Source organism: Ailuropoda melanoleuca, chromosome X (genome assembly GCF_002007445.2).
Source record: "Ailuropoda melanoleuca isolate Jingjing chromosome X, ASM200744v2, whole genome shotgun sequence".
Classification (NCBI taxonomy): Eukaryota; Metazoa; Chordata; class Mammalia; order Carnivora; family Ursidae; genus Ailuropoda; species Ailuropoda melanoleuca.
The window spans coordinates 54,313,032-54,322,596 of NC_048238.1; the positions used below are offsets into that span (position 1 = coordinate 54,313,032).

At 44.5% G+C, this 9,565-nt stretch overlaps 1 long non-coding RNA gene across 1 annotated transcript in view; it reads left to right on the plus strand.

Annotated features, from left to right (window-relative positions):
• Positions 1–1,571, plus strand: part of LOC117797514 — a 1,779-nt gene extending 208 nt beyond the window's left edge. Inside the window, exons 2-3 of the long non-coding RNA XR_004622528.1 lie at positions 1–3; positions 1,500–1,571. This is a non-coding gene — a long non-coding RNA (uncharacterized LOC117797514). The remainder of the gene's footprint in view (positions 4–1,499) is intronic.
• Positions 1,572–9,565: the final 7,994 nt, after the last annotated feature.

The window sequence follows — 9,565 nt, forward strand, 5'->3', positions numbered from 1 at the left end:
TAGGTAGGGATGGGATCCTAGTCTAAAAGAAGGGACCATAGCTGCATTAGAGCACATTAACAGTCCCTCACACCCTCAGTGGTACTGCAAACCCTGTAAGAGGGGATGGGATCCTAGACAAACAGAAAGGACTATAGCAGCAATTAGGCACATTAACAGTCCCAAGTATCCTCTGCAGTAATGCAAAATAGGAGAGGATGGAAACATAAACAGAAGGGTACACAGCTGCCTTTAAGCACCTTAAAGGTCTCAAGTACCTCTTTGTAATGCAAAGGAAGTTAGGTGGGAATGGGATCCTAGACTAACAGAAGGCACCATAGCTGCCTTTGAGGACCTTGAAGATCTCAACCACCCTCTGCTGTAATACATAGAGAGTTAGAGAGGATGAAATCCCTACACTAACATATGGGCTGTAGCTGCATTTAAGCAACATTAACAGTCCCATGTACCCTCCATGATAACGCAAAGAGAATAGGTGGGGATGGAATCCTAGTCTAACAGAAGGGACCATAAGTACATTTAAGCACATTAACAGTTCCTCGCACCACTGGTGTTTAATGCAAACCCTGTAGGAAGGGATGGGATCCTGGACAAACAGGACTACAGTGGCAAGTAGGCACATTAACAGTCCCAAGTATCCTCTGCAGTAATGCAAGGTAGGAGAGGATGTAAAACAGGAGGGGCCATAGCGGCACTTAAGCACCTTAAAGGTCTCAAGTACCCTCTGCTGTAATGCAAAGGGAGTTAGGTGGGGATGGGATCCTAGGCTCTCAGAAGGCACAACAGCTGTGTTTAAGAACCTTAAAGGTCCCAACTACCCTCTGCTGTAATGCATAGGAAATTAGAGAGAATGGAATCTTACATTAACATAAGGGATCATAGCTGCATGTAAGCACATTAACAGTCGCAAGTACCCTCTGCAATTATGCAAATGGCATTAGGTGGGGATGGAATCCTAGGTTAACAGAAGAGACCTTAGCTGCCTTTAAGTACATTAACAGTCCCTTGTACTTTTTGTGATATTGCAAACCCTGTAGGAGGGGACAGGATCCCAGAAAAACAGAAGGGACCATAGTGGCAGTTAGGCACATTAACGGTCCCTTATACCTACTGTGGCAATGGAAACCCAGTAAGAGGAAAGGATGCTAGATTAACAGAAGAGACAGTAGCTGCATTTCAACACTTAATTGTCCTTTTTACCTTCTGTAGCAATGCAAATGGTTTAGGGGGGGATGGGATTACAGACAAAGAGAAGGGACTATAGCAGCAATTAGGCACATTAACAGTCCCAAGCATCCTCTGCAGTAATGCAAAATAGGAGAAGATGGAAACATAAACAGAAGGGTACACAGCTGCTTTTAAGCGCCTTAAAGGTCTCAAGTACCCTCTTTGTAATGCAAAGCAAGTTAGATGGGGATGGGATCCTAGACTAACAGAAGGCACCATAGCTGCCTCTGAGGACCTTGAAGATCCCAACTACCCTCTGCCATAATGCACAGAGTTGAAGGGGATTCATTTAAGCACATTAACAGTCCCATATACGCTCCATGATAATGCAAAGGGAGTAGGTAGGGATGGGATCCTAGTCTAAAAGAAGGGACCATAGCTGCATTAGAGCACATTAACAGTCCCTCACACCCTCAGTGGTAATGCAAACCCTGTAAGAGGGGATGGAATCCTAGACAAACAGAAGGGACTATAGCAGCAATTAGGCACATTAACAGTCCCAAGTATCCTCTGCAGAAATGCAAAAGAAGTAGGAGGGGATGGGATCCTAGACTAACAGAAGGCACCATAACTGCCTCTGAGGACCTGAAAGATCCCAATTACCCTCTGCTGTAATGCACAGGGAGTTGAAGAGGATGGAATCCTACACTAACTTGAGGGACCATGGCTTCATTTAAGCACATTAACAGTTCCACGTATGCTCCATGATAATGCAAAGGGAGTAGGTAGGGATGGGATCCTAGTCTAACAGAAGTGACCACAGCTTCATTAAAGGACATTAACAGTCCCAAGTACCCTCTGCAATAATGCAAACAGAGTTAGGTGGGGACCAGGTCCTAGGTTAACAGAAGAGATCTTAGCTGCATTTAAGCACATTAACAATCCCTTGTACCCTCTGTGGTAATGTAAACGGTGTGGAATGGGATGCAATCCTAGACTAACAGAAGGGATTGTAGCAGCAATTAGGCATGCTAACAGTCCCAAGTATCCTCTGCAGTAATGCAAAGTAGGAGAGGATAGGAACATAAACTAACAGAAAGGGCCACAGCTGCATGTAAGCACCTTGAAGGTCAAAACTACCCTCTGCTGTAATGTCTGGGGAGTTGGCCAGGATGGCATCCTACACTAACATAAGGGTCTGTGGGTGCATTTAAGCACATTAACAGTCCCATGTACCCTCCATGATAATGTAAAGGGAGTATGTGGGAATGGGTCTAATAGAAGGCACCACTGCTACAGTAAGTTCACTGGCGGTCTCAAGTACCCTCTGCAATAATGCAAAGAGAATTAGGTGGGGATGGGAACTTAAGTTACAGAAAAGACAGCTCCATTTAAGCACCTTAACAGTCCCTTGTACTCTCTTTGGTAATGCAAACTATGCAGGAGAGGATAAGAATCTAAACAAACAAAAGGGACTATAGTGGCAACTAGGCACATTAACAGTCCCTTGTAGCCTCTGCAGTAATGCAAAGGAAGTAGGAGGGGATGGGAACAGAAATAGAAGAGGCCATATCTGCACTTAAGCACCTTAAAGGTCTCAAGTACCCTCTGCTGAAATGAAAGAAAGTAGGAGTGCATGGGAAACTAGATTAACAGACGGGACCATAGCTGCAATTAACCTCATTAACAGTCCCAAATACCATCCACTCTAATGCAAAGTGGGAGGGCATGGGATCCTAGACTAACAGAAGGGACTGTAACTGCAGTTAAGCACATGAACCGTCCCAAATGCCCTGCCAATGTAATGTAAAGGGAGTAGAAGGGGAATGGGATCCTAGGCTGACAGAAGGCACCACGGCTACATTCAAGCACCTTAAATGTGTCAAGTACCCTCTTCTATAATGCACAGAGGGTTGGGGAGGATGGAATCCTACATTAACATAAGGGACAGAGCTGCATTTAAGAACATTAACAGTCCCGTGTACACTGTGTGCTAATGTAAAGGGAGTAGAAGGTGGAGGGAATCCTAGACTACTGGAAGGGACCACAGCTAAAATTAAACATATTAAGAGTCCCAAGTAGTCCCTGCTGTGTGCAGGAGTTGCAACACATGGGACCCCAGACTAACAAAAGGGACCACAGTGGCAAATAAGCACAATAGTCCCAAATCCACTTCCAGGTAATACAAAGTGAGTAGGAAGGGATGGGACCCTAGACTAAGAAAAGGGACCACAGCTGCAACTAAGCAATTTCACAGTCCCAAAGACAATCCCAGGGAATACAAAGGAAGTTAAAGGATGTGAGATCCTAGACTAACAGAAGGGACCATAGCTGCAATCAAACACCTTAAAGGTCTCAAGTACTCTCTGCTGTGATGCAAAGCAGGAGGGCATGGGAAGCTAGATTAACAGAAGGGACTGTAACTGCAATTAAGCACATGAACAGTCCCAAATGCCCTGCCATGTAATGTAAAGGGAGTAAAAGGGGAATGGGATCCTAGACTGACAGAAGGCACCACAGCTACATTTAAGGACCTTTAGGTGCCAAGTCCCCTCTGCTATAATGCATAGGGAGTTCGAGAGGATGGAATCCTACATTAATGTAAGGGACAGAGCTGCGTTTAAGCATATTAACAGTCCCATACACACTGTTGTGCTAATGCAAAATGAATAGAAAGGTATGGAATCCTAAACTTACATGAGGGGTTGTAACTGCAATTAAGCACATTTACAGTCCCAAGTAGCCTCTGCAGCAATGCAAGGGAAACAGGAGGGGATAGGAACATAAACTAACAGAAAGGGCCATAGCTGCACTTAAGCATCTTAAAGGGCCCAAGTACACTGTACAGTAATGCATAGGGAGTTACAGAGAATGGAATCTTACAGTGATGTAAGGAACCACAACTGCCTTAGAGGACATTAACAGTCCCAAATACCCTTGGCAATAATGCAAAGGAAGTTAGAGGAGGACTGGATCCCAGGTTAAGAGAAGAAACCATAGCTGCCTTTAAGCACATCAATAGCTCCTTGTACCTTCTGTGGTAATGCAAATGCTGTAGGAGGGGATGGGATCCCTGACAAACAGAAGGGACTATAGTGGCAAGTAGGCACACTAATAGTCCCAAGGATCCTCTGCAGTAATGCAAAGTAAGAGGGGATGGGAACATAAACAGAAGGGGCCATAGGTGTATTTAAACACCTTAAAGGTCTCAAGTACCCTCTGCTGTAATGCAAAGGGAGTTAGGTGGGGATGAGAAACTAAGCTCATTAATAGGCCCATTGTACCCTTCATGATAATGCAAAGGGAGTAGGTGAGGATAGGATCCAACCGAAGGGACCATAACTGCAATTATGCACATCAGCAGTCCCAAGCACCATCTGCAATAATGCAAAGAAATTTAGATAGGGAAGGGATCCTAGGTTAGCAGAGGAGACCGTAGCTGCCATTTGAGCACATTAGCAGTCCCTTGTTCTCTGTGTAATGCAAACTCAGTAAGAGGAAGGGGACTGGGATCCTAGACAAACTGAAAGGATGCTGGCAGCAATTATCCATGTTACAGTCCCAAGTACCCTCTGCAGAAATGCAAAGGAAGTGCGAGGGGATGGGATCCTAGACTAACATGAGGCACCATAGCTGCCTCTGAGGACCTTAAAGATCCCAACTACCCCTGCTGTAATGCACAGGGAGTTGAAGAGGATGGAATCCTACACTACCATAAGGGACGGAGCTGCATTTAAGCACATTAACAGTCCCATGCACACTTTGTGCTAATGCAAAATGAGCAGGAAGGGATAGGATCCTAGACTAACAGAAGGGATGATAGCTGCAATTAAGAGCATTAACATTTCCAAGTATTCAGTTCAGTAATGCAAAGGAAGTAGGAGGGGATGGGAACAAAGACTAACAGAAGGGACCATAACTGCCTTAAACCCCTTAAAGGGCCCAAGTAGCCTCTGCAGTAATGCAAAGGGAGTTAGGTGGAATTGGGATTCTAGGTTAACCACAGGAGACACTGAGGATCGCAATTTTGCACTTGAACAATTTTACGAGAAGAGCCTTACCACCTTTTAAAGGTGATGTAAAGATGGTGCAGAGTTCCTAATACAAAAGGCTCAGTCTAATCAATTAATATTGTACACATAAAGTGTCCTAAGTGTATAGTTCTTGAGTAGTAAAGATCCCCTGCTAGAATACAAAGGGAGTGGGTGTGTCTAGTTCACAGAACACGTGCCAATGCAATTATGAAAATTATCAATTCAAGAGGATGCTTGAGTGATCAGCCCACATTATAGCATCCAATGGGATACAGTGGCCCTTTCAAATGGACAGGACTCTGCACAACTGTAACTGTGCAAATTAACTGTCTAAGAACTGAGTTCTCGGATAATCTGCATTCCCTAGCAACATCCCACAGAGGGCAGGATGGGGTGGGATTTCATTTTTTATCGCACAGCACCATGGATATATGCAATTATGCACATCAACTGTTTAAGAGAAGTGACATTGGGTAATCAGAACTCCTCATAAGCAATGGCATAAAGATAAGGTTATATCCTAGACTAACTGGTGGAGCCATGGGCAATAAGGATTTTACTATTAATGCAAGGTAGTAAGTAGTCTGCACTACCTAGGAGTAATGAAGAGCATGAGTGGGTGTTATCTTTTAGGCAGGACCATGAACAATAATGATTGTATTCATTAATATCCCAAAGTAAAGGACTTTAAGGATGAGCACCTCTGCTACAATGCAAAGAAGTTGCAAAGGACTTGTGTAATGAACACGGGTGTGGACAATTGGGATTATACTCATTAATCATTCAAGGAACATGGTCGCAGGTAGTCAGCACTTCCTAGCAGCAATGCAAAGGGGATGGAGGGTCATTGATTACTGGGCAAGACAATGTACAATTATGATTTGGTACTTTAATCCCAGAAGCAGGACAAAAATGGTAGGGTGCCTTTGTTTAATGAACAAGACTGATACAACTGGGACTGAGTATGTTAACTGTTTAAAGACTCATGTTTTCTGCACCCACTCCTGAATTCAGCAAAAGGGTTTTGGACTGGGATCTAATCCAATGGGCAGGATTATGGACAATTAAAACTTTACTCAGTGTAGAGTTCAGGTGATCAGCACAATTTATGAACACTGCCCGGAAAACTGGGACTATGACTACTGCAGCAATGACAGAGGAATGGTTTCTCCTTCCTCAAGGGCAGGGGAGAGAGGATAAATAACCAAAATTACGAATAGGTGTCTGATACGAAGCTCTCAACTAACATTTTCTAACATTAACACAAAGGTACATGGATTGTTTGTTCTAACATGGGACAGCGGACAAATGGGATTATGTACATTAATTGAAAATGAGGACTCAGGTAGTCAACTCAGAAAATCAGCAATGCTAGAAGCCGACAGGGTATTCCAGTCTTATGGACTAGCAATGGACAACTTACTTCTAGCACCAAATCAATGCAAATTGGGAGTGACTTTAGGGGTGATGGCTGGAGCTGGGGCTGGGGCTGGGGCAGGGCTGGACAAAGGGCAGGGGAAGGGCTGGTGCTAGATTGGGGGGGGCATTGCTGGGAGCAGGGCTAGGGAGATCTGGGGGCTGTGGAGACAAGGCACCACAGAAAATTGAAACTGTGGGCATTAACACTCAATAATGTTTGACTGGAGGAACAAGTCCACACAAGTCAAGTTTCCTGATAGGTAAGTTATTAATTAGTGCAGCATTCTGGATGGGAACAAAGCAAGGCCTGGACTGGAGTGGACCTTCAAATATTCCTTATTACATTTAATCATAAAGTTAAAATTCTAATTATTTCTGTGTTATGACTCTTCAAAAATCCAAAAGGTAGTAGTTTATTAAGTCAACTTCAAAGTATAAAAGTAGCAAAAAGTTTGTAAATGCCGATTTGACTTTGAATATCTAAAGCCAAAAAAATAGTTTGAGCAATTTGTAAAAAAAGAAATTGAAAACTTTAAGGAATTTTAAGGAACCCAAAAATGAAAACTCATTTAATGTAATTGAATTCTACAAATAAGCTCCTAAATACATTCCCAGAATAGTCACTTAAAGCTTAAAACTAAAACTAGCAAACCATATAATCAAACTATATAAGACTGACATCCAAGAAATAAATATAAATCAAAATCCGACCCCAGCATTAGCCACGGGGTAGGTGTTCCTCTTGAGGAAGGCAGGGATTCCTCTTCTGCCACCTGTTGGCCAACGATCATCTGTGATCCATTCTGGTTCTCGCCAGGACTCACCACCATGTTCACACCTGGCAGGCATGGAGCACTGCCCCTGGCCACATTGCAGAAGAGCAAAGGCCCGGGGGAGGGGGAGTAGACTAGCCAAAGGCCATGGCACCAATGCAGAGAAATGGGGGTTAGGTTCAGCCCAGAGCCAAATATCCAACACTGCAAGAGGCAATGCTGGAGGGGAGGGAGCAAATTAGAGGGGAGGGAGCAAGTGAGAGGGGAGGGAAGTGGTAAAGGCAAGTGTCCTTGGAAAGTCCTTGGGTACCACCCACTGGGAGAAGACGTACAAACATGGCTCCTCTGCTTCCTCCTGACTGGCTGAATAAAGACGGCAGTGAGGTGCTATGCTAACTCACACAGTCTAATTCCATCCTCCAGTAATTGGCTATGCCCAATTCTACCACCCTTTCTGATTGGGTGGGTCATGAGGCAATCCAACATTGTCCATCCCACCTTTCTCTCACTTTTCGCGGCAAACACGACAACGCCCGCCATCTTTAACAATGCGGCAGGCCCACCTGGTGCAAAGCCCGCCAAGAATGTACCGGGCAATCCCCGCCATGACGTCCACGTGACAAACTGCCATGATATCCAAATGACAAGGTCTGCCATATTGTCCCTGCGGCAAAACCTGTCAGGAAATGCACACGGCAAAGACAAAAGCCCGCCATGTTTTACACTGCGGCAAGTGCTCCAGCCGCCATCTTTTACTATGTAACAGAATATTTGCACCGCCATGCTGTGCACTAGAACAAAGACACCACCATGATGTGGCCTTCCCGCCACATGAACACTGCGGTAAAATTGGTCCGCCATTTTGGACACTCTAACAAAGCAGAGAGCCATGCTGAGCAATGCCGCAAACCCAAAATCGCCATTTTGAACCCTGTGCCTAAGTCTTCTCCCTATCATTTTCGACCAGCCTCTTGTAACATGACACAAGACCATGTTTTTGTACCTCATGATACCACAATCCATGCAAAGCTCCTAAGAAGCCCCAAATCAGCTCATTCAAAACATGTAGCTAATGCAACACATATAACTGCCTCTGCCTGTCCCGCTATCCATCTTAGCTCCCTAATTTATAGTTGGCACAAACAACCAGCCCCCAGCCGACCGGCTAAAGTGGCCGCCATCTTTCCTCCCCAGCCTAACTAACCCCTTAGCCTAACTGCAAAGTCATCTCCCAGCCAAAGCCGTAGGTCCACTCACACAACACCAAACGATTAGCAGCATAAATTTGTAGACATTCCAGATAGCACAACCAACACTTCCATCCATAAAAGGCCCCGATGGGCAATGAGAAAAAAAAAAATCTAAACAGGTATCCACAGCCCCGATGGGCAAGGAAAAAAAAAATTAAAGCAGGTATCCGAGGCCCCGATGGGCAAGGGGAAAAAAAAAAAAAAAGCAGGTATCCGAGGCCCCGATGGGCCAAAAAGTAAATTTTTTTTTAAGCAGGTATCCATTGCCCCGATGGGCCAGGGGGTTGGGGAGAGAGAGGGGGGACACAGCTGGTATCCGAGGCCCCGATGGGCTAAGGGGAAAAAAAAAATTAAAGCAGGTATCCGCGGCCCCGATGGGCAAATTTTAAAAAAGAAAGAAAGAAAAGAAAAGAAAAGAATTAAAAGGCAGGTATCCACAGCCCCGTTGGGCAAAAATAATGATACTACTACTAATAGTGAAACCCGGTATCCGCAGCCCCGATGGGCAAAATATAGAATATAGAAGGAAAAAGAAAACTAAACCACGTAAAAAGAGGCATCAACCAAAAATCATTCCAATGAAAAATTCCTTTAAAATTGAAAATTGCCTAAAAATATCCCAAATATCTGAAAAATAGGGAGGAGGTGTCAAGAAAATACTCGAAGAAAGTTTAGAATTATTAAAATATTTTATGGAATTTTGGTGAATTTTCTTAAAGAAATACGCCATAAGAGGTGGTTGGGGCTGGAAAATGTTCCAGAAAGAACCACACGGGCAAAGATATCCACGGTTAGCAAGCTTCCACCCCGGGAAAGGAAGAAATATGGCGGCAGCAGCAAATTGCAGGGCTTTAAGAAGTGAGGGGGAGGAGACCTGAGGGGGAGGGAGTAGAAGAGGAGTGGCCTAGAAGATTGAAAGCCA